Source organism: Pseudophryne corroboree, chromosome 7, assembly GCF_028390025.1.
Source record: "Pseudophryne corroboree isolate aPseCor3 chromosome 7, aPseCor3.hap2, whole genome shotgun sequence".
Taxonomy (NCBI): domain Eukaryota; kingdom Metazoa; phylum Chordata; class Amphibia; order Anura; family Myobatrachidae; genus Pseudophryne; species Pseudophryne corroboree.
In genome coordinates this window covers 300427654-300453003 of record NC_086450.1, presented here as the reverse complement: position 1 = coordinate 300453003, position 25350 = coordinate 300427654, and the positions used below count along the sequence as shown (strand labels likewise).

At 39.5% G+C, this 25350-nt stretch overlaps 1 long non-coding RNA gene across 1 annotated transcript; it reads left to right on the top strand.

The window, feature by feature from the left end:
• The first annotated feature begins 16185 nt into the window (after positions 1–16185).
• LOC134943611 (uncharacterized) lies at positions 16186–16716 on the top strand. Its single transcript, XR_010181632.1, has 3 exons — positions 16186–16248; positions 16336–16395; positions 16614–16716. It is a non-coding gene; the product is annotated as an uncharacterized LOC134943611 (long non-coding RNA).
• Positions 16717–25350: the final 8634 nt, after the last annotated feature.

Sequence of the window (25350 nt, the reverse complement as noted above, 5' to 3'; positions counted from 1 at the left end):
ATTCTTGTATCTTAATGCCTCTCATTCCATGATGTGAATGCTACTGGTGAAGTGTACACTGTTTGTCTAGCCTGTTGCTTATTTAAACCTATATGTCCCAAATCAAAATCAACTTGCTCTCCTCTCCAGAGTCTTGGATCAGATTGCCCTGGTGGTCGTGGGCAGATCCTATAGAGGGATTTGATTTGAACTGGTCCCTCCAATCAGCAGTGGATGTTTCAGGGACTACTTCTAGAACCTTGTTGGCTTCCCATCGCAAGGTAAGGCGCACTCTTCACGACTACCAGCTGGTTCATAAATGGCAGCTCCAGCACCCTATGGATAGGGATTACTCTGTTTATTCATGGCCTCACACTGTATACTCCTGGCTGGACTATTTTTTACTCCCTCACAGATTTTTGCATGTACTCAAGACCACCGACATAGGCTTAATGACTTTGTTGGATCATGTCCCCATATCTGTGACCCTTCAGACTTCTTGCCCTTCCTATAAACAGTGTGTTTGGCACTTGAATTAACATATGCTTACTGATCCCTGCTGTAGAACTCAGCTGGAGGAGGAGATTCATAATTACTTGTCTACTAATAACATGTTATTCAGTTAGGTTTGATGATGAATGAAAAGATACTTCTTAAAAGCATGCTCTGTTCCTACAACTCAAAGTTCTGGCAACAATCCACAAATCTAGCCTTTCTCCTTACGTCCTCTCTGAGTTGACTGAGAAGATATCAGCTCTTAATGACCTATTATTCAATGATGATAGGAAAAACTATAGGATTTGCAGAAACCATTTTTTTAATGGGGCAATAAGACAGTTAAATTGTTAGTGAGGGGTCTGCGTGCCCAAAGAGCCACATTATATATCCCAATGAACAAGGACCACAATGGGGTTCAACACACTTTCACACATTACATAGCCAACACATTTTACTCCTATTATACTAAATTATATAACTTAAAAGACACTTCATCTCATGAAGCTCTAGCCTCTTCCCAAGAACTGGTGGCTCATTACCTCATTTATGCTGGTCTTCCAAGGTTGTAGGATAAGAATAGTGCCAGGTTGGAGGGCATGTCGCTTGTCTGGCTGAGGGAAGGACATGTGGAGAAAGAGGTCCTCCATTTATAGCCCTTTATAGCCCTTCTACTGAGCACCTCCTTGACCCTGCACTTCCCCTGTGTGTTCCCTGCAGCCCGCCTGATGTCTTGATATGGCCACTGAGTCGGGGAACAAGTGGGATGCTCCCCATAGGTTACAGCCTGGTCTGCCTCTGGAAGCCGGGATCTTGCGTTTTGACTGCGGCCAGGCTGTGAGCTCCAGAGTGCAAGCTCTGCAACTAATTGCCACTGTCCTCATAGACGTGGGATTGGAGATTTCCCACCACTCATGGTTGTGACCATTATTTTGCTAACCCAGCCCAGACCCCTACATATGATGGGGTAAGCAGGAGCTGACAATGCTCCCCCATGAACTGATAACTGTACTAGGCAGTGGCCATTTTCTATTCTCTATTTAGTGGCAGTAATTCAGAAGGATTTATTTAGCTGCTATATATAAACAAGGCATCTATTGTGAAACCGCAGTTATTCTCTGGCAGGTCACTCAGGGTGCTAAATGGGCTTTTTAAGCCCTACTATGTGCTGCAGTACTTTTGCCTGAATATTTGATCACCTCTCAGCACTTGTTCTATTTCTGTAATGATAGATTCATATTGCTTTACAAGTGGAGCCCCTTCTTGCTGTAATTTGTGTCATTCCTTTGCTTTGTGATTTCTTTTACTTTGAGAAACTAGTATGCATCCCAAGAAATGTAAAGTTTTAAAAGTGGTCTCACAATTGGCTTACTTCAAACCTCCAACACAACAGCGGTCTGCAGGGAGATGTGGCAAATCTCCTTAGGTGGGACCCCCACTCCCTCCCTCCACCCCAGAGTCCCTTTCCTCATGAGTTGTCAGGGATACTACTGGTCCCGTTGTCCCTACTTATTCAATTTAAGGAGGAAGTTGCTGCTGACTATTGTGCCACACTCCAAGTCTGCCAGCAATCTATTGAGGACCTGGGAGATTGCACTGAGCATTTGGAGTTTAAAATGGGAGAGTTTGCTGGTTCTCACAATGACTTAATTGACTCTCACGCTTCCCTTGAGATGGAAGTTGCTACTCTGAAAGATTGCCGATTTAGAGGATAGATCCCGTCAGAATAATCTCAAACTCAGGGGGGGGTCCTGAATCTGTTTCAAATAGAAGCCTGCACAATTAGGCTCTTAATCTGTTCAAAAAACTCTTGCCCTCAGCCTCTACCCTTGATCTTTTAATAGATAGGATTTATTGTCTTCCCAAATCAAGGAGTGCTCCAGAAGGTGCGCCTAGGGATGTTCTTATGTAAATCCACTATTTTCACATCAAGGAGGCTTTGCTGAAAGCTGACAGACCTTCTTCTGAGTCTTCTGATATTTTGGGCTATCTACAGTTATTTGGTGACCTGTCCGCTGCTATTCTGTCTAAACACTTTGCATTCCAACAACTCACTATGGCTCTAAGAAAAGCGTACCTCTTGTACAGATGGGGCTTCCCAATCAGACTTCTTGTTTCCTGTTACAGCTCTACTATTTCCATCCCTAATGTGGATAAAGGCATGAAACTACTGGCCAAATGAAACATTTTGAGCTACTCATTGTCCTCTTCTCTGGACCGTGGTCTGCAGCTTGACTGGACTTTGGCGGGGAAGCTGTCATGATGTGGGTTCTTTGCCTGCTAAGTAACCAATAATGTTGCATTTTTTTCTCATTGGTTCTCCTCACTCATTCTAGTAGCAAGATACAGTACCTGTTTATTCCATGTTACAGTCTATTAAGTGTTTTTTTTCCCTTGTACATATTATTGACCGTATGTGTTGCATTCTGCCTGGTTTTCTATGCGATGAGTGGTTTCATGTATTTTTTTTTAGTTTATTTGTACTATATTCATACAGTTTATTATGCTGATTGGTGCTGGAGGTTGTGACACTACCCCCCAATGTCTCGATATAAGGTGGGCAGGTTATGCCGCCTTGCTGTGATCCCGAGTGTGTCATTTTGGTTCTTGTTCTTTTTTCGCTCTCCCTTTTTTTTCTCTATTTTCCCCACTACTCTGTTTCTGTTTCCACCTCTGTACTCTTCTCTTATCTCTCCATCAGGTAAATGCTTCTCATTTTTGTGTCTCATTTGTTAAGATGTAATGCATTGTCCATATTTTCTCCTGCCATGGTTAGCATAATTTCTGTCATTGCCAAAGGGCTCAATTCTCCTTCTAAACATGGAATCTCTCTAAACTACTTTCATAGATAGAAAGCTGATATAGTCGCTGTTCAGGAAACTCACTTTCAACACTCGGCCCCTCCTAAGTTTTTTGAGCATATGTATCCTCATTGTTATATGGCCAATAACACCTCGAAGAAAGCAGAGGTGGTGATTCTGGTTGCTCAAAATTGTCCTTTTGTACTTGATTCTCAGCATTCTGATTCTGAGGGGAGATTTTTGATCTTAGTTGGTAAACAAGCTACCGTGGATGTTACTTTGGCCTCGGGCTATGCTCCTAATACTAAATAACTTCACTTTTGTAGACGGTTTTGCAAGGTCCTCCAAGAACATGTTAAAGGTTCCCTTATCATACTGGGTGACTTCAACATGGTCATTGATTCAACGGTTGACAGATCTAGACCAACAGTACTAGGTCATGATGGGACCCCTGACTTATACTCTGTGTTACCAGCACATGTTGGTGGAATATGATTTATTTGATGTGTACAGAGCCAAACACCCGACTATAAGGAATTATTCTTATTCCTCACACGTTCATTGTTCATACTCCAGAATAGACAATGTTTGACGGATAAATGGTCCTTAGAGTCTATATCTGACGTTAAAATGTTACCTATGTCTAGGTCTGACCACTCGCCCCTCTTTGTTTTGTGGAATATAACTGAGAGGAAAGTCACTCCATTCCCTTGGAGGCTGGGGAAATATATTTTAACACAGCCACCCGCCTCCCAAACTATCCATTGTTCTTTACTGCAGTATTTATCTACTAACCACCCAGAGGGTACATCGGTCTCCACACATTGGTGTTCTCTCAAAGCTGTGGTCAGGGGTTCTGCCATTCAGGCAGCTTCTAGGCTTAAAAGGGAATATAAGATGTAGTATGCTCTAGCGGTCGCTGAATTTGCCAGATTGGAGACTGTCCATAAGGTGGACCCTTCTAATAAAGCATGTTGCAAACTTTTATCGGTGGCCCGCGAAGAAGGTAATACCTTCGCTCTTAGAGAGGTGCAACATAATATTGCTAAATAAATTTGCAGACTTTTACTCGAAGTTATACAAGTTGAGGGATGATCCTAATACTCCACAACCTTCCTCAGATCATATTGAAGCTTTCTTAATAGGTCTTTGCCTACCCTCCCTAGATGATGAGACTTGTCCTTCCATCTGCTCACCCTGGTCTTTGTCAGAGGTAGAAAGAGCGATTGACTCCCTCCCCTCAGACAAAGCCCCAGGCCCTGATGGGTTCCCCTCTAATTTTTCTTCAAACAAGATTTAGCTCCTGTCTTATTGTCAGTTTTCAATGAAGCTTCCAAATCCCAGTGTTTTGAAGGAGATGCTTGCAGCACAGATAGTCTCCATCCCTTAACTGGGTAAAAGCCACCACAGTACAAAATTACTGCCCCATTGCACTGTTAAACAATGATGTTAAACTTTTCGCCAAACTCATTGCCTACTGTTTATGCCCCTTGTTGCCATCTTTAATTAATGCTGACCAGGTAGGGTTTGTCCCTGGTAGGCAAGCCCCAGATAACACCCGGAGAACTCTTAATATTTTAGAACTCTGTAATTCTCAACTAATTCCCTTATTAGTCCTCACCCTGGATACCCAGAAAGCTTTTGATAGGCTACACTGGCAATATTTACGAGCCACATTGCAGCATTGCAGCATCAGTGAGAGGATACTGGGTTCGATTTTGACATTATACTCATCCTCCTCTGCCAGGGTTGCTGTAAATGGCTGTTTATCATCTGGGTTTGATATATCCAGTGGCACCAGGCAAGGATGCCCTCTCTCCCCACTTACTGTATATTTGACTAAGCTATAGAACCTCTGGTGGAGAGAATTAGATCCTCTTCTCAGGTCTAGGGACCTGTGATAGGTAACATTTCCCATAAAATAAGTATTTTTGCTGATGATATTCTGTTTTTGCTTCAACCTACATTATCGTTACCTCAGCTACATACCATATTGTATGATTATGCTAGTGTCTCCTTTTACAAACTTAACACATCTAAAATAGAGGTTTTACCTTTTAATATTTCAGGGGTTGCCCTTAAAGAGCTGAAAGAGGAATATAAATATTCCTGGCAAACTAAGTCATTGAAATACCTGTTTCAGTTAGCCAGGGATGGTGATCTTATCAATTGTAACTATATTCCACTACTACGTGCATTCAAGACTCTGATTAAAGCAGGCATGTCCAAAATGTGGCCCTCCAGCTGTTGTGAAACTACATATACCAGCATGCCCTGACACAGTTTTGCTGTCAGAGAATGCTAAAACTGTGTCAGGGCATGCTGGGATGTGTAGTTTCTCAACAGCTGGAGGGCCGCAGTTTGGACATGCCTGGATTAAAGAATGTTTTTTCCATGAAGTTTCCTGGTTGGGCCTTGAGTTAGCGGCCAAAATTATATTGCTTCCAAAACTTATGTACCTCTTTCATACAATCCCTAGGCCATTTACAAAGTCTCTTTGCAATAACTTTAACAAATTGTTATCTTATTATGTGTGGAAGCCTAAAATTGCCATAAATGTTCTTATCCTTCCTAAAAGTAAGGGTGGAGTGGCTTTCCCTGATTTGGAAAGTTATCACAGTGCTTGTCTGCTCAGTCAGCTCCCTGATTGATTTGAGATGGACAACCATAAGCCTTGGGTAGTGATAGAACATTATTTTACTGAACCTCTCCCTTTGAATTGTTGTGGTTGCCGGCAGATGTCTCCTTGGCATGTTCTGGTCTGGCAGATCAGTCCTGGTGACCTTGCAAACATGGCATAAATTTGTCTCTTCCTGTGAGGGGCTGTCTTTGCCCGCTGTGGAATTGTCAATATCAACTATTGCCCTTCTTATACCTAAGCTATGTCTTGCCTCTTGGGCAACCAGGGGCTTGGTGAAGCTTAGGGACATTTGTGACTTCAGCAGTCTGATTTCATTCAATAGTTTACAATTGTCAAATGAGGTCCCAGAACAAGATTTCTATAAATACCTGCAGATTCATCATTGGTTAGGTGATCAACCTGTAATTAATATGGATTCCTCAGCCCCTCTTAAGTTAATACGCTCCCGTTTGCAAACATCACATGGTAGGGGTGCTATCTCCTGGTGGTACTCATACCTGCTCCTGGATACCAAGAAAGGGAAGCTACCATCCCAATCTAAGTGGGAACTCAACCTTGCCAGGTCCCTCAGAGTAGAAGATTGGAATTCTATCTCCTGTTTATGTTTTAAAGTGTCCAAGTATATTAATCTGAGATGTACTATAAATTATGTCATAGAGCCTATTTTACCCCTGAAAGACAACATAAAATCTGTCCTTCCTCTTCAAAATACTGTTGGAGACAATGCACTGTATTGGTACTTTGTGTCACATTTTCTGTACCTGCCCAATGTTGCAGCCTTTATGGGCCAATGTATTTGTGCTTATTAAGTACTAGGTGAGGATGTCCGTGTTTATCCTGTAGTAGCCCTATTTCACTACAATCCAGTAGTGTCATTTGAAGGTGATGGCAATTTATTAGGTCATATTTTAAGAGGCCATCGCTCAACTTTGGAAATCTGCTTTGATCCCCAGCCTTACTGTTATTGTTAATAAAATTCATAAGCACTATCTATATGAAACGGCTGATAGTACTTATTCCTCTTCGGCCTCATCCCCACTCATGAAATGGTTTAATTGGAGTACATAAAGAAACAGGGACAATCCTTTATAGGTGGAGCATCTATTGACCTGACCTTATGGTAGGCATGCACCTGACATTTCTTCTTCTCCTTCATTCCTTTGTCTTTTCTCTTTCACTTTTCTACTCTTATCTCACCCTGTTTCTCTTTACTTTTATCCTTTGTTATGTCCCTCTCTTTTTTTATTAGGCTCAATGTTATGGACGTATTAGAGACCATGCTGTTTAATTTTTCTTTTATTCAATCTCCTCCCATGTGTTCTAATAGCACTTGCAATTAAGGGTCTTGTAACCCTTTATGCTTGAGCTTGAGCTCTGTATGTTAGGAACTTCCGATACACATGGGATGTATGTTTGTACCTTATATGTTATTCCCTTTTCTTTTTTCTGTACCCCCATTTATTTATCCAATTAAACCAAATAAAAACTATTGATTAAAAAAAATAAAAAAGAATTGTTCCTTTTTGGGCTCTCATATATATCTCCCAGAGCTAGAGGTGGACCTTAAAGATGCACCTTCTGTCAAAAGCCCAGGCTCAGATGGTTTCAGTTTTTCTTAATGCAAACTCCTAAATGTTAGTGGCTTTTAATGCAGTGATAGAAGAGTACAGGTTTTCACCCTTATCTCTAGAAGCCCACATTACGGTACATACAAAAGGTGTGTAAAGACCTGGCTCAATGTGCAAGCTACCATCCAATATTTCTTCTTAAATTATTTGTGAAACTGATAGCCAATAGGCTATAACTGCTACACCCTAACTTGATACCAGCTAACCAAGTAGGCTTTGTGTCTGGGAAGGAGGCTCAAGATAATACCACTAAAGTTATAGACCTGATACACCTGGCTTCTGATGGTTTTATCCTTATGGTTCTTTTTTCCACCGACGTGAGAAGACATTTGACAGGGTTAACTGTGTATTTATGGAAGGGATATTGAGACACCTGGGTCTTGGATCTGTTAAACTACACTGAATGTTGGCACTCTATCATTCACCCATGGCATGGATTAGAATTAATGGGTCCCACTTAATCTGGTTTTAATAACCAATGGAACTAGACATGGATGGCCTCTCACCTCTCTTATTTTTATACTGTGCATGGAGGCCCATGCCAGCTCCATTCACCTTAATCCAAATATCTTTGGTCTCAAGGTGTGTGTGTGTGGGGGGTGTTTGATATAATCTAGCCCTGTTTGCGGATTACCTACTAGCTGTCTTGTCCAACCTGGGTCTTGGATCTGTTAAACTACACTGAATCTTGGCACTCTATCATTCAGCATTGGCATGGATTAGAATTAATGGGTCCCACACAATCTGGTTTTAATAACCAATGGAACTAGACATGGATGGCCTCTCACCTCTCTTATTTCTATACTGTGCATGGAGGCCCATGCCAGCTCCATTCACATTAATCCAAATATCTTTGGTCTCAAGGTGTGTGTGTGTGTGTGTGTGTGTGTGTGTGTGGGGGTTGGATATAATCTAGCCCTGTTTGCAGATGACCTACTGACTGTCTTGTCCATCCTGGTTGTCTCAATACCTAATTTAATTGTGAATTTCTTGCATTTTTAACTTTCTTTTTTAATTTGAAGATCAACTTCTCTAAATTGGTATCAATAAATGTGGTGGTTTGACCTCATTCCTCAGAGAGCCTAAAAAAGTATTTTTCCTGCAACCCCTCTAGTTTTAAATACCTTAGGGATACAATGCATACTGATTTATCCCATCTCTCTGATGGCAATTTAAAATGCCTACTTCATAAGCTATGCTCTGAACACAGAGATTTGGGTGCCAAACGGCTCTCATGGCTTGGTAGGCTTATTGTGATTAAAATTAACATTCTCCATAGGGTTTTAGATCTCCTCCATACCCTACCAGTACACATTCCTAAGATCTGGTTTAGGTACTTACATGATGCTGTTAGGTATTTTATGCGGGGAAACAAGAGACCATGTTTTCCAGATGCTATTCTTTTCTGCCACAATCATGTGAGGGGACTTCAATTGCCATATTTTTCAGTCTACTGTGATTCTATTATTCTTAGTAGGGTTCTGGAGTAGTCATGGACAACTGATATTTAGCAGTGGGTTAACATAAAGTAGGAAATATTGCAAATAAACATCACACAATACCCCTGGAAGTCGAAAATCCCTGTTATTCCTCATTCTACCATTGTTCACACTTTGGCTCATTGGAACAGACTGAGTAAATTAAACTGCATGTCCTCCAAATTCTCCCCTTTGACCCCTTTGTTTGATAACTCTGATTTCCCCCCTGTTAGACTGGAATGAGTTTTAGAAATTACTTAATAGACAGTACCAATATATATTAAAAAATCTAGCTAACATGAAAAACATTATTATATAGGAGAATGCGCAATGCCGTACATGAAGTGGTTAACAACGCAGTCATAGCAATAAGTCCAGATATTTTGTTACATATGTGGTAGGCTATAGTTAGTCCAGATAGTATAAAAATACGTATTGAGGGGACAGCTGTTGATGCATCTTAGGTATCAAAAAGTTATGTTGTAGTAGTCTATGGTAAGCTTACCAATTGTAGAAGTAGATGCTGATTCTGTCCTTTTCTGTTCTCAATCTAAGTGGGAGTACTGGAAGATGCTGTTGCTCTCCGATGTTGGAGTGCTATTGAGTACCATATTGGTGAGTGCTGACCAGTCCCTCTGCTTTACATATTCCTGTGTGTGTGGGTCAGAGTGACATGGACCTGTAGTAACCTTCCAGGGTGCCAGTACTTCTGGGTTCTCTATTCTCACAAGAGCCCTCTATTACTGGAGTTCAATGGTAACAACAGATGTCCATCTGTAAATGAGTAGAGTGTAAGCTGTTCTTTAGTTAGTGTAATGAATCTGGTACGTAGTGGCACAAAGATTTCCTCAGGGATATGTTTGGGGTTGTAAAATGTACTGTATCACTCTTTATCCACTTGTCTTTGATGATGTCATGATCAGGGTGGAGTAATTAAGTTGCCATGGTGATGAAGACAATTGTCTATGTGTAACGGAGCTGCATTTGTTAACTCTTGCATTTAAGGTTCAGTGCACTTGAAAATAGGCACTTTGTAGATCATATTTAAATACAGATGAAGACAGTTGTCTATATACAGTGGACTGCATTTATTAACTTTTGCAGTTCTAGTTCAGTTTATATAAAAAAGGGCATTGGTCAGTCTATAATTAAGTACACTCATTAAACACATGAATTAAAATAAATGGCTTTGTGTATTCTTCAAGTAAGCAATACCCCTATAATCAAATCTATTTTAGGTTGACTATATTATGGCCAAGTTGTGGCATTTAAGTCTCTTATATATATGGACTACTGCTTTTGTAATATGTATCAGCATGAAAGTCCATGTTATTCTGTCAGTGGAGTGATAATGCATGCTTTATCACAGTGGAAGTACAATACTGTATATATGCATAAGCGCATTACTTGAGGCTTGTAGTGGTCATAGCGATTGTATGATTTCCATGTGTTTGGAATTGTGTCCATTCTATTGTTGATGGATTATTTAACATCTGTCTGTCTCCATATATGTATTGTTGTCTGATTATCTAGCACATATGTGTTCGCTATATGTTCCATGATGTTAGTCATTGTTTTAGCTCATGATTATTGACTTAACCTCATTGTCTTTATTAAACCAAAAGGTCTAATGGTTTTAGGGGTATATATCCATTTTAGTTCTTCCTTATTGATGGCTTTCTCTTTGTCACCTCCTCTCCAGTTCTTCTTCAATTGTTTAATTACTTCTATTTTAAGTCTTGTTGGATCACTATTGTGTGTGTGTATGGAAGTTGTTTGGCACAATGCATTTCTATGCCTGGTTCCTTTCTAGTTTCTTCTTTATGTCTTGTGCCTTCCTGGAGATCAAGAGAGGTTTTGCTGGAAGAATGTCTTCCAGTTCTTCATCTTGAAGCAGGATGTGCCAGTGATTTTTTAAAATCTTGCAAATGTGCCGGGTGTCTTAGCTGATGTTGAAATTGTTATTGGTTTCTTTTTTTTCTTTCTCAGTTTTTTGGTTTCTGTATTTAAGGATCTCAACTCTTTCTAGTTGTATTGCTTTTTGTTATGCCTCCTCTACAATTATGGGATAATATTTCTTGGAGATGAATTGTTAGTTCACACATTGGCTCTGTATTTCAAAATATTTTATCTTGCTGCAGTTGTGTTGTATCCTTTGAAATTGTCCAAAGGGTATATTTTTTTAATCCAGTTCAGGTGATGTCCACTTGTTGACCAGATGTAACTGTTGATATCAGCTTGCTTGTGGTATGTCCTGGTATTGATGTTGCTATCATTAATAAATATGTGGAGATCCAAATAAATTTATTCCAGTTTTGCTGTAGTCTGTGCTGAAAGTGAAGTTCTTGTTGTTGTAATTTATGTAGTTTAGGAATGTGGTGTTTCATCATCTCCTTTCCATATGAATAGAACATCATCAATGTCTCTCTTCCAGAGGAATAGGTCTGCCCCAAAATGTTACCATCTTCCCAATAACTCATAAATATGTTAGCATAGCTTAGGTCAAACCTAGTTCCCATTGCTTTTCTAGGGACTTGTGCTAGAAGTAATCGACAAACCAGACATAGTTATGTTGTAAAATTAATTCTATTCCGAGTGTGATAAATTCATTTTGTATGTTTTTCTACTGTAATATATTTCCTCAAGATGTGTCTGATGTCTTCTATTTACTGGTTGTGTTGGATTACAGAATACAGGGAGGCAACATCGTTGGTACACAATGAATACTAATCCTCCCATGTAATATGTTCCAGCACTTGTAGAGTCTGCATAGTGTCTTATAGATAAGATATTTGATTCTTAAAATAAGATTGAAGAAATTGATCTATATACTATGATTGGTTTGATGTTATGGAGTTACTCCCAATATGATTGTTCTCCCTGGTGGTTTTTGGTGTCTATGTGTACCTTTGTGAGCTAATAAAATACAGATATGATTGGATGTTTGATGTTGATATATTCAAACTGCTTTAACTATGGGAACATGTTTTTTTGTGACTAAATGCAAATTTTGGGCAATTCAAATGTGTCCTCATACATCTTGCCTTAATATGCCACGCATCAAGAGATGCCTGATGTTAGTTAGCTGACAGGTCTTGTGCAATTCTGTTAACTTTGAGCATATTCCATAGCTGAAAGTGCTTCTTATTTGCATCGCTATGTAAATAAAATGCACAAGCAGACTTGTGATTAAAATGAAATGCTGCATGCCTATATTCTGCTTGCAACCATGCCTGTATCTGCATACCAAAGGCTATGTTACTGCATTTTCTATGAAAAATAATGATGTAAGGGCAGAATTGCCATACAGGAAGTGGCACCAGGGTAAGGGCAGAAGCTCCCCTGGACAGATAGTGGGCTGAGGCATGAAGGTAAGGAGCAGAAATGTGGTCAGGCAGAAGCTATCCTTTCTGGTCAAGTCTCTGCCCCTCCCAGTGCACCTCAGCCTAACCAATGTGGAGTACATAGACGCGTCCTCAAAAGTGATGTCATGGACCAGACTTCACCAGAAGGGACATTTAATATTATTCACCAGAAGGGACATATATATACATTTTACTGTTATTATTTTAGCTAATTGTCTTATTTTTTGATATGAATGAGATTTGTCCTTCTGTCAGTATTTTTATACAAGTATTTAAACATTTTGAATATTTTATTTGTTACTCTTTTGTCTCTTGCTGAAAAACATATATCTTATATATACATTTGAATTAATGGTAATCAGAATCAGTTCTGTTATGTAATCAAGTCAGTGCAACAAGAACCTTTGTTTAAATTAGCCATACTAAGATCCCCCATTTTTTCTTGTTCAGGAATCCCTGAAGAAGTTGTTATTGACAAAATGCGTTGGATGATTGTCACTAGTCCATACTGGTGAGAATCAAGCTTTAACTGAATTTCCTCAGCAATGTGGTGCTAACAGGTTATAAGTCCACAAAAAGGTTTTAAATGTATTATTTTATGCTTAAAAAAAAAAACAATACATTTAAAAAAAAAATTATAAGCACACAATACACAATTGAAGGGAAGTCTTATATATGAAGACTGCTTTCCCAAGGAATATCCTTTGCCAATGAGGACCAGAAAAATTCTACAAAAAGGTGGTCTTGGTCAAGTTCAAATAGTGTTTGTTCACCATTCCCTTTGGGTTTCAACCATTGCTTTAGAACTTTTATGATGATGTAAGTGAAGATGAGTCCTCCTATTAAGTCTAAAATTAGACACTCATACCAGACTACATCCAATAAGATTAATTACTCAGTCTCTTTCTTCATTTATACATAATTTTAATATAAAATACAATTAAAAGTTTTAAATCTTGAATTACACATACGTCATGGCCATTGTGGGTTGGATGTTATTTTAACTTGTTGTCACCCTCAAAAAGGAATGGAGGGATATGGGGGTAGGTTGGGGGGTTAACATATTTTCCTAACTCCTTTCTGAATTCTAACCATCGGGATGTCATGGTCAGTATTCTGACTGCTGACATCCCAAATGCTGGCATATCTTTGTTTGAGGGACTTGCTCTCCTCCAATAGTGCCAGTGTAACAACAAATCCATTCCTAGACTGTGCTGTCAGTCCTACTATGCATCAGCAGTTCATGTGTGACAAATCACAAGTCCTGGACAATTATAGGAACAAGCAGGATTTATGATCATCCTTGGTGACTATAAGCTAAATTCGATCTTAATTTTATATGTTTTAATCATTTTAGAATAAAATTATTTTATTATTGACAATCCATCTGTTTTGTAGTACAGTGCTGCCCCATTTTTCTGTATCATTTTATATGCTATTTAGGTTTGACTACCCTACTTTAGGGAGTAGCTCTTTTCACTTCAGAAACCCAGTCCTTAATTGCACCTGATTCTACTTGTTGGTAGTTCTCTTTTCGCAGTCCAGTAACCAAACCTGATATAAGGACATCTTTCCCAGCAAATTTAGAAAGGCTAATTGGTGTCAGGCAACACAATGGAAGAAGTGTGCTTCCCCAAGCATGGAAAAGCAAAAGGTGGTATATATGGTAAGAGGGCTTGTGTTTCACCACAATTGCCCACATTCTGGTGGAATCAGCTCCATCCAAGGGAGATGAAAACAAGGCCTGCACATTCTGCACCTGTAGTGGAAATTTATAATTCCAGGCTTTCTGAATGGCACACCTGCAGCTGAAGAAACAGATGTTCAGGTTTTCCAGCTCACCCAGAGACAGCAGGAAGTCAGCTGCAGGAGGGGGGTTTAAAAATCCCATTTAGCCACATTGCATTGCATTGGTGCCTGTTAGAGGCCAGTGAGCAGGGCTGAGTTTATAGAGCCAGGGACTGTGGACATTGGTTGTGCCAGGAGAGCATGGCACGTGTACCTGCAAGCTAATGCGGCAAAATGACTTGTGAGCATGGGAAGTGCTAGGACCTTTCATATTTGTGTGTTTATTTTCTCTATGTACCTGTGTGACAAGGCCCAAGCCTGTGTATGCTATGCTACAGTGTCAGATGCCAGTAAAGCAGAGGCTGGCTGGGCAGGGGAGCAGGGTGCCATCTGCACCCCAGGCCAGTGCAATTTAAGGGTTCCAGGGCCACTGTTGCATTGCATTCCCTGTGAAAAGCTGGGCCACATGCTTGATTCTGCCCCCCAGGATGAAAGTTACCAGCCAGCCCCTGCAGGAAAGGCAGTATGGTTGTAACCGGAAAACCCGCCTACGAGTCCTTATTTACAATATCCGTGTTACAATATACAGTGTGTGTATATATATATATATGTATATATACATACACTAGCTGAATACCCGTGCATTACTATGGAATTTCAAGTATTCCCATGTGCATAAATTAAATTTTGAAGGTCTTCATGGTAAACTACATATTTAGTCTTTACTTCAGGCTGTAGAATGGCCAGGCTGCCAGAGGAGTCAACATACAACTGGCCATGGGAGACTGGCCATGGGAGAAGCAGTTACTCTTCAGATACACATCAGCCATTTTCAAACTCTGCCTCTGAGCTTTGTTAATGGTCATGACGTAGCAGACTTTTACTGGGAACTGCCACCGTTTGAACTGGAAGTGGTAGTCTGATGGGATCAGAGTTATTCTAGGAATGAAGACAGTCTCTCCCTGGCCGACGCCTGTGAATATTGTCGCTTCAATTACATGTTGCTGCACCTGCAGCTTGGTACCATAGCACAATGTGTGTGGATTTAAGTTTCATAAAAGCATTATGGGGGTGCTGACCTTGAGAAAGAGTACATGAGGTTGTATTCCAGGAGGATTCAGACTATGCAGAAACTACAGGGTAATAAAAATGTGTTCTCCACCTCCACCACAGAATCAACAGACTCATACCTAAACATATCAGTAGCCAGTGTTGTTTATGCTAACTGCTGAGTTTATTGTTGGACCAGCTTAGCGACCCCGAAAACTATGGATTTGTCAGTAATTTTGGACATTTTATTTTTCACCCCTACTCAGCCCCCCATGCTGATGGGGGCTGAAATTGTACTGAAATGCATCGGAGTGTCACTGTTCACCTCAGCAACCGGAAACTGTATTTTTACATGTCAACCCCTTTCAACCCCCACCCCTAGGGGTGCTAGTGGTGTTTTATTCCCACAGTATTTTTTTCCAGATTGGTGTAAATTGCTCCAGGCATTCAAGAGTTATGCTGAAACATACATACATACACACATACATACATACATTTATATATATATATATATATATATATATATGTGTCCTTCGAGTGGAACGCAGGGACTTCCCGCCGGTGGAACGCAGAGTAGCGGTACTTCCGCTGAGTGGAACGCAGGGACTTCCTGCCGGTGGAACGCAAAAGACGCGTCTCCGGCTTTTGCCACGTTAAACTACAAAATTTTCCCATATTTAAGTCGCTTATCCTAGCGATACATCATTAGCCTGTCTTGTAGGCTTTGTAGCATTTACTCAGTGGGTCTGGTTGTGATCTCTGAGCAGCAATCTTTTGAAGCTAATTTTTCTAATTGGCACTTCCTGTGGTTGATTCTTAAATAGCTGTCAGCTGAGGCTGAACTACATGCAGCTCTCATTTTGCTCTGGACACTTGAACAGTGAGTATGGTTCTCCTGCAGCTACTCTCTGACATAGGACTATGGTTGGTGATCATTTCTTTTTTGCCTTTTAATTACAGATTTAGTGTTTGAAATATGCTTTGAGCCTTCAGCTGCCATGTGCTGTTCCTATAAATGACTAGGTATGATTTTCAATGGGTGGCCTTAGGTGTTTGCCTTATACCATTTAGTTATTTGTAATTTATCTAATAGGTTATCATTTCTTGCAGCATCTTCACTATGTTGAAAAAGCTATCTAGTACATCAGTGTGATCTGGTATGTTGTCCAGGTAACTACTTGTTGAGAAAGAATATTTACTCAGTGTAAGGTGATATCTAAGGGTGGAGGCGTCTCTAAATCACACATGGATTGAGATATTTTTTAAAGCACGATTTTGCTGTTTGGTGACAGTCCATAGGGCCTGGGAGGCACTGGTGGTGCTGGTGTTGAATAATCTGGGTTCTTATACATATTAATTTTAATTGTTAATTGTTTCTGATTGTATAGGTGTTTTAAGTGCCAATCTTGATAAAGGTCCTCACATGGACCGAAACGTCGATGAAAAACGGCATCAACAGTGAACCTGAATAAAATTATATTGAATTTACAAGTGAATTCAGAGACTGATTTCTGGGTGTGAGTGCACCTTCCACCCAGGTGGTAGTTGCGGTATATATATATGTGTATATATACTAGTTGAATACCCATGCTTCGCTATGGATCTTCCAATATTTTCATGTGCGTAACTTTAATTTTGAAGGACTTTCTGGTAAACTACATTTTTTATAAATATATACTTTATACTGCACTTGTGTCTGTATAAGCAGCTTCAATAAAAACAAGTACAGTATATATCTTAAAAAGAAAAGCTTGTAAAATAATAAAGAATACTCATACCTGTAAAAAAATGGGGTTAATTTAATATAATGTGTATAGCTCTTGTATGAAATTGTACAGATTGGGGGTGTTTTGTGCTTATCATAGTATGGAGGGTTCCATTGTAATATCCGGGTTAGTTGGTGCTTTGCTTTACACTTGGTCCAGAATCTAGCTGTCCCTACTGTCCCTACCTTCTGTGAGCCGCTTTAATAGTGTCGGTAATTGTGGTAAACCCACGATGGGTATGTGCTCCCGAAAGTCAATGGGTGGTATGAGACAGAGCGGCGTCCCGAGTCTCAGTAATAGACCTTGTGTAGGAAGATGCCATACCACAGCTCCTGCTGCATACAGTATAATCAGGAATACAGATTGCTTGGCTGCTGGACATGCCACTTCCATTCTGTGCCCAGAACAGACGTGGCGTGTCCAGCAGCCAGGCAATCTGTATACACAAGGTCTATTACTGATACTCTGTCTTATACCACCCATTGACTTTCAGGAGCACATACCCATCATGGGTTTACCACAATTACCAACACTATTAAAGCGGCTCACAGAAGGTAGGGACAGATAGATTCTGTACCAAGTGCAAAGCAAAGCACCAACTAACCCGGACATTACAACGGTACCCTCCATACTCCGATAAGCACAAAACACCTCTAATCTGAACAATTTCATAAAAGAGCTGTACACATTATGTTAATTAACCCAATTTTTTACAGGTATGAGCATTCTTTATTATTTTACAAGAGCTTCTTTTTAAGATATAAACAACATTTTCAGTCTTTCCTTCAGGCTGGAGAATGGCCAGGATGTCAGAGTAGCTGACTCTTGAACAGGCAACATAGAACTGGCCATGGGAGAAGCAATCACTCCTCAATTCCACATCAGACAGTTTTTAAAACTCTGCCCCTGAGCTTTGTTAATGGTCATGGTGTAGCAGACCTTTACCGGGAACTGCCGCCGTTTGAACTGGAAATGGTAGTCCGATTGAAACAGAGGAATTCTTGGACTGAAGACAGTTTCGTGTAGATGTTAAAGAAGCCCCTAACAATTCTCCAATTTAAATTGAAACAAAAATCAACAGATTGTTGGTAAAAGTATTGTTAAAAATTATTGTTTTTAAACCTAGATTAACATGCTGCTAATAATATATATACACATACTTAAGCACTTAATTTAGCAACGTTTGTATGCAAAATCAATCTAAATCTTATCTGGATTAAGAGATAATGGAGTGGACTTTGAAAATAGCCTTCTTAGTGGGTGCCTATGTTACAAAACAAAGCTACTGTCCAAATTTCAATTTCCTAGTCCTCATGGTTCCGGAGAATTTGTGATGAGTCAATGGGTCAGTCAGTGGTATTTGGCTGTTATATATGTACAGATGGAGCCTTCCTCATTGTGGCAGTTTTTCCGCCTAAACAGAGTATTTTTTCATGCCTTCGCTATAGTACGGAGAGTATCATTGAGGTGTGACAACATACACAGCATGCAATACAGATGTTCACCACTGGGTGGCTAATGATCCACTAATCTAATACTGTAGAGTGAATAGCCGCAGATGGATACACAGTACAGTACAGTAATCGTACGGTAATAGTGTACTCTTAGCAAGCTCTGGCAAGTGTATAGCGTACTGTAAATAAAGGGGCGCTGTAGAAAATATTAATTCTATGTCGGGACCAAAAAAAAACAATAAATCAATGAATAAAAATAGTGTATACAGATGCAAACTTATTTGTTAAAGCAATGGTGCATTGCTCAGTCTCATAAAGATAAGACTATTGTAATTTTAAAAGTAACACTTGTATATTTGTGTACTAAGTAGTTCCTACTGTTTTTTTCTAATTTTGACTATAGATCTGTGTGCATGTCTGAGACTGTATTCAAAGTATGACAGGACTTGTTTTGGCAACATTTGAAAAAAAAAACTGTGGATGCTAATCTTTATACAGATATACAATACAAGTGTTTCCTTTGCAGGAATTGATCCCTAGCTCACGGGCATGGCATGCATCGGTGATACCACTATGCCAAGCTGTAGAACTCTGAACTGTGCTTTTCTTTGTGTGCATTGGAAATGCTGAGCCAATCTGCAGTCACTCTAAACAGCCCTTGTAGTCACACCACACTGTGCAGGGACTCAGTAGCACCAATTGTCTTTGTTTGCAGTTTTTTTTCTGCATCTTAGATGCAAAGTAATGTAATAGGATGCACAAGCAGGTTCTGCTGATTAAAATGATATGCAGAATGCCTATATTCTGTGTGTTATAGCAGCTCTAGAAGATATTTCTAACATATTATTTGCATTTTTCATATACTTTATATAGTCAGAACCCTGGCGCATACATTAGTACTACAGGAAAGGTTCTGCCTCACCTGCGTCACCATTGATCACTAGTGCAGTTCTGTCATTCCCAGTTGTTTAATTATGCAAATAAGATGCACAATTGGAGTGAAAAAGAGGTAAATTCATGCAATACCTAGCACACCAAGAGCGGCTGTTTGGCGTAACTTGAGTCGCATTTTGCTTGTGATGCATCCTGCCCTCTCTGCATCTATATCGACATTTACTATTGCCATATACATGAAGAAAAACACAAAAGGACAGCTCTTACAGTAAGAACTGTTCTTTGCATTGTTAGTACTTCTGGGTTTTTGACCAGGCATCCTATCTGCACATGCATTGAGTGACGCACGCACCACTGGCACTGCTGGGAGGGATCCGGTACCCTCACAGAAGGGGTTGAGCGATAGAAGCCCATAGGCTTCTAGAGGTCATTGACTACAGTATATGAAGGTGGCATTGCCCACTGCATCCAACCCCTGGAAGCTTGGAGCATATGCAGTACACGGCCAAATCTCCAAAAACAGCATTTTCGGAGATTTGCCCATGTTTTACCATTGCTGCATCTTACCCAGTGTATGAAAATTCATCTGTATCCCTTAAAGTGGAAAAAGATAAAAGGCTTTGCCAGTAATAACAGCTAATAATACAACACTTAAAAAATTCAGGGACCTAATGCTTATACATAATTGTTGGCCATACGCTTCAAAAATGTGGTCTAAAATCAAACAACAATTTTTGCAAAAAAAAATTTCTAATTCTGATTTATGTCCCATTTTTCTAACACAGGTTCATTTTAAAGTTTTGCTTTAGTTTGCCAAGCAGTCAACCCAGCATATTCCGTGAAATCTATTTCAGATAATTGTTTTACTAACATGTACCTGAATGAAATTACAGCTATACTAAGCATTTCATTTTCTCTTGATACATTTGTTCAGTTACAGTAGATGAAATATGGACTTATAGTTGGTGGTGTGTAAATCTGTAATTAGAAAAAAAAATCAACATTATATGAGCTTTAATATTTTACTTTTAATTAGAATTATGTCAACTGTTCTTTATTCCTGTTTCCCAAAGACTTCAGCTCACCCTGAATAATTCTATTTAATTTGATTAAATTCCTTTGTTACCATTCAATGCCCCCTATAAGTTATGCACAGTTACAGTAATTACAGCTGAATAAAAAATTATGTATTCTGATATAATTGCAAGTTATTGAGGCAGAGCATACTTTTGTGGCGCTTAAACCTTTGTGTTTTTATTCATAATTTTTGCATTGTTTTATTCACTTCATGAATAAAAATTTTGACTTTGTGATAACTACTTTAGTGACTTTCTAATACTCAGAAATGTGAGTGCAAAAGTATGCAAATCACATGTTTTAAATGTTTTGCATAGCAAAGTCTCTGATGCTAGTAGAAATAATTTAAAAGAACCAATTTCTTTGAAATAAATTATGTCATTAGCAAATAGCTGGCAGATGAACTAATTTCGAACTGCTATATACAGTTACACTAAAGTTTTTCTCAAATAATTAAAGTCATCCTAAAAAAAAAGGAAAACTGCATGTTTCAAGTATTGTGTATATTATTTTATTTTCAATTAGTTGCTGTCAATAAGGCAGAAAATATACATTTTGGCTGTCAATGACTCAGTAAACCCAAAAAGCCCTATTATTAAATTATTATATTTTATTTATAGGGCACTACACTCTATTTGCTATACTGTACGTATATAAAGAATAGAATTGACCAACAATGCATACAAAAATTATAATAAAATGATAAAACCATTATTCCTACTCTTGAAACAGTGTTGACTGCACAAATCCTTTATAAATTACATAGGCTGCTATTTGCCCTCTTAACACTAAAGTTAGGTGAGACTTGAGGAGGGATGCAATGATGCCCGAGTTTAGTGGCTGTGCAGGTTGCTGGGTAAACTCTGATGTTTTTTAAAGGGGCAATCACTTACAAGATAAAACCATGCTTGTAAGTGATTGCCCGTATAAAAAAACGTCCAAGTTCGGCCGGCATCCTGCACAGCCGACAAACTCGGGCGGCATTACATTTGGCCATTGATCTCGCTAAAGTAGTATTCCAAATGTTGTCAGAAGTTTTTTGGATAGCATAACCAAATTTAAAACCACCTGTGTTACCTTAAGTTACTACTGAAGGCTTTTTATCAAATCATGGCTTACAGAATTTCAAAAGATGCCAAAACTGTACTATTTTTAAATATTATAGAAGTCTATTCATGAAAGAATGTGATGTTTAGTTTTAGTTATCATTAAACATCACATTCTTTTATAATTTTTTTTTACTTTTATGTAGCTATTCCCCTTTTCGATCCAGTAACTGGATCTTCAGTGATCCCGGCACTCCCTTTTCTTCTTAGCTTTGACGTCTTGCAAATTTTTTTTTTGCTGTGCTTGCTGAAATATTTGTTGCAGCAGCAGGGGATCAGGTAAGAGCGGCAGGGAGCAGAGCAGGCAGCTAGAGCATGGAGTTGGCAAAGTGCAGTCACCAGAGGTGACTTGGCCAATGCATATGTCGGGTCACCATGCTGTAGCACTAGCGGGGGTAGGACTAGAATGAGGAGGCACTGGGGAAGCAAAGAGAAGACTACCCAGCATATGCATTTCTCAGGTCACCTTATAGCGTTAGCCAGTAGAGGCAGAAGGAGGGGGCAGGTACTGGGGATGTGTGCAGTCAGGAGGAGTAGATCCAGCATATTGATATTTGCATATGCATTGAGCTCCTCTGGAAGGGGACAGAGAGAGAAGGGAGGAGGCAAGGAGACAGCTGTCATTGCTGCTCTTCTCCATTCTGCAAGCTCTCAACACCATCCTAAGATGGCGAATTGATTCTAAGAAGTAAAACAGAAAACTCAGCTTTCCGTGCTTCTAGTGTATGGGAAAGTGATATTGACACGGATCTGGGACACTGCTGGAGAAATCTGAGATTTCTCCATGGTAACTCCTTCTTTGAATAGAAGGTAGCAGTGAAAAGCCTTGCTATCACTAAAATAAGGTGTTTCACTGCTACACAAATAGACCCCATGGATATGTTTAAGTTTTGAGAAAAAGTGGAAGCATAATCTACATCTTGGTTCCTGGCCATGAATCTCAACCTGCAGACTTTGCCAATTTGCCAAAATCCATAAAAAAACATAAAATATAAAATAACCCAAACAATCACTTATTCAATCACTTACTGTACAAACTTTGGCTGAATAATATAATTATTGAGAATCTATTATGTATAGGCTATTAGCTAATATCTGGCATTCCCTTTAATTGACCCTGTATAAATATCTGCAGCTACTGTATATGTACAACCTAAGAGCCACTTGGTTAATAAAAATGGTTTTGAGAGATTAAGATAGAAAATGTATGTATGAATACATGAGTACTACCAAATCAAATGATGGGGGGATCACCTCATAAGAGGCATTCACATGGTTTACCTGCCAGTAAGTTGCTTCATGCTGTTGTACCTCTTGCTACCCTATGTGTGCAGTGTATATTGTTTTGTGAGTATCTGTTGTTCATGGCTTGCTATTCTGTCACCCTGGCCTCTGCCTGAACTAATTTATTTTGACTGGGCCTCAGTGCAGTACAGGTCACATGCATGTACCAACCTTTACTTTCCACTATTGCACAACCTAAAGCCCTCCAAATTCAAGTAAAGCATAAAATATGTAGTGATTGCAATTAAATAAAGTGAACAGTTTATGGAGTTAATTCAGTATTACCCTTCATACAATCATAGTCCCTACTAACCAGGGATGATAACTTGGTATGCCAGCTTGGGCTAACAAACAAAACTTTATTGTCTTAAAACCACTATCTGTCAACAGGTTATGGGAAAGTTATGTGGAAGAACATAGCAACCACCAGTCTTGTTTCTGTTTAAACTCCACTTTTCCCTCTGGTTTGTAAAATGAGACTGATGCAATTATGTTAAGGATTTTTTGGGGGGGTTAGGTACAAAATCTCGGCATTCAGGATGCTTATAGTCAGATTACTGACAGCTTAATCCAAATGGTCAGAATCCCAACAGATTATGGTAGCTATTTATCTCCTCCTATCCCTAACCCTAACCCACCCTTCCTGCAACCTAATTCTAACCTCCCCCACCGGCAGTCTAACCCTAACCGCCCCATAACTTCAGCCTAACCATTCAGAGATTATACTGTAAGAGGCTTGCTTGAAGGCATCCTACCATGTATTTACCTACAGTACTAATAGTATTTCTTGGTCAGTAGCAATTATATGTACAAATAACAATTTTATATAAACTGTATACAATTAAGAAAACCAAACTTTTCACACAAGAGTGAGATTTGCAAGTAAGTGTGTATTGCTAGCAATCATTATTGAGCTATGATGCTTTGTGGTTAATGTCTTAAAGCATGTTACAATAGCTTTCATTAACTAATGCTGTCACAATAACATTAAAATATGCTTCTGATCATATAAACCTTATTTTGCGAGATAGTTAGGCTCATCTGTATTGTATTGTTGTAATTGATAATACACTTTAGAATATATAATATAGTGTCCTAAATGTATAACTAGCATAACAAATATTCATTGTAAAATACTTACAGTCAGGGGCATCTCCAGAGGTGGGGCTGCAGCTCAGTTCAAAATTCAAATAGGGGACCCACTGCAACTGCCAGTTAGTCAGTTTCAAATTGCAGTTGGTGACAGGTGGTGTGGCTCTCATAATTGAAATTTTAACTGACCGGCAGCCCATCCTCTGGAGCCACCACTGCTTACAGTACATGCCCAATGTTCATACATAGAGGTAGGAAGGCCCTGCTCTCAAGCTTACAATCTATAGGGAAATAGGCATTGAAACACAAGGATAGATGCTACCTGTTGCATAATGGTCCAACAGATTGCTAGGTTCTTAATGGGTTGTTTGATATGATCACCCAGCAATGTCGGAAGACAAAATATGTGAGGTTATGTGGACTGTACAGAGAGGATGTAACTGGATAGGGAAGCATTGAAGGTTATGTGGGTGGGTCTGGAATTTGGTAGGCTTGACTGAGAAGATGAGTTTTCAGGGAACGTTTAAAGGTTTGGAGACTAGAGGAGAGTCTTATTGTGCATGTAAGGACATTCCATAGAGTGGGTGAAGCCCAGGTAAAGTCCTGTAATTTTGAGTGGGAACAGGTAATACATGTGAATGAGAGACTCAGATCTTGTGCAGAGCGGAGAGGAATGGTAGGGAGATATTTTGAGATGCGTGAGGAGATGTATAATGGTGCAGTTTGGTTAATAGCCTTGTATGTAAGTAAAAGTATTTTATATTTAACATGGTAGAATACCGGTAACCAATAAAGGGACTGACAGAGCGGATCAGCAGACGAAGAACGTCTAGAGAGGAAGATCAGCCTTGCAGCTGCATTTAAAATGGATTGTAGTGTTGAGAGTCTATGTTTGGGATGACCAGTAAGGAGACTATTACAATATTCAATGCGGGAGATGATGAGTGCATGGATTAGAGTCTTTGCAGTGTCTAAGGGCGTATTTTGGATATGTTTTTAGGTGCATGTAACATGATTTAGAGACAGATTGAATGTGTGGAACAAAAACAGTTCATAGTCAAGGTTGACTCCTAGGCAGCGAGGTTGTGGGGTAGGGTGGACAGTCACATTGTCAACAGTTATGGAGATATCAGGTTGGTACCTACTCTTGGCTGGTGGGAAAATAATTAATTCTGTTTTGGAAATGTTGAGTTTGAGGTGGCTAGATGACATCCAAGATGAAATGGCAGACAGGCATCCAGTGATACGAGCCAATACAGATGGTGATAAATTTGGGGAGGATAGGTAGATTGGAGTATCATCAGCGTACAAATATTACTGAAATTTGAAGCAGATGATTAGTTTACCAAGAGATGAGGTATAGATTGAGAACAGCAGAGGACCCAAGACTGAGCCTTGCGATACTCCAACTGATAGAGGTAGAGAAGAAGTGGTAGAATCAGAGAAGTGAAC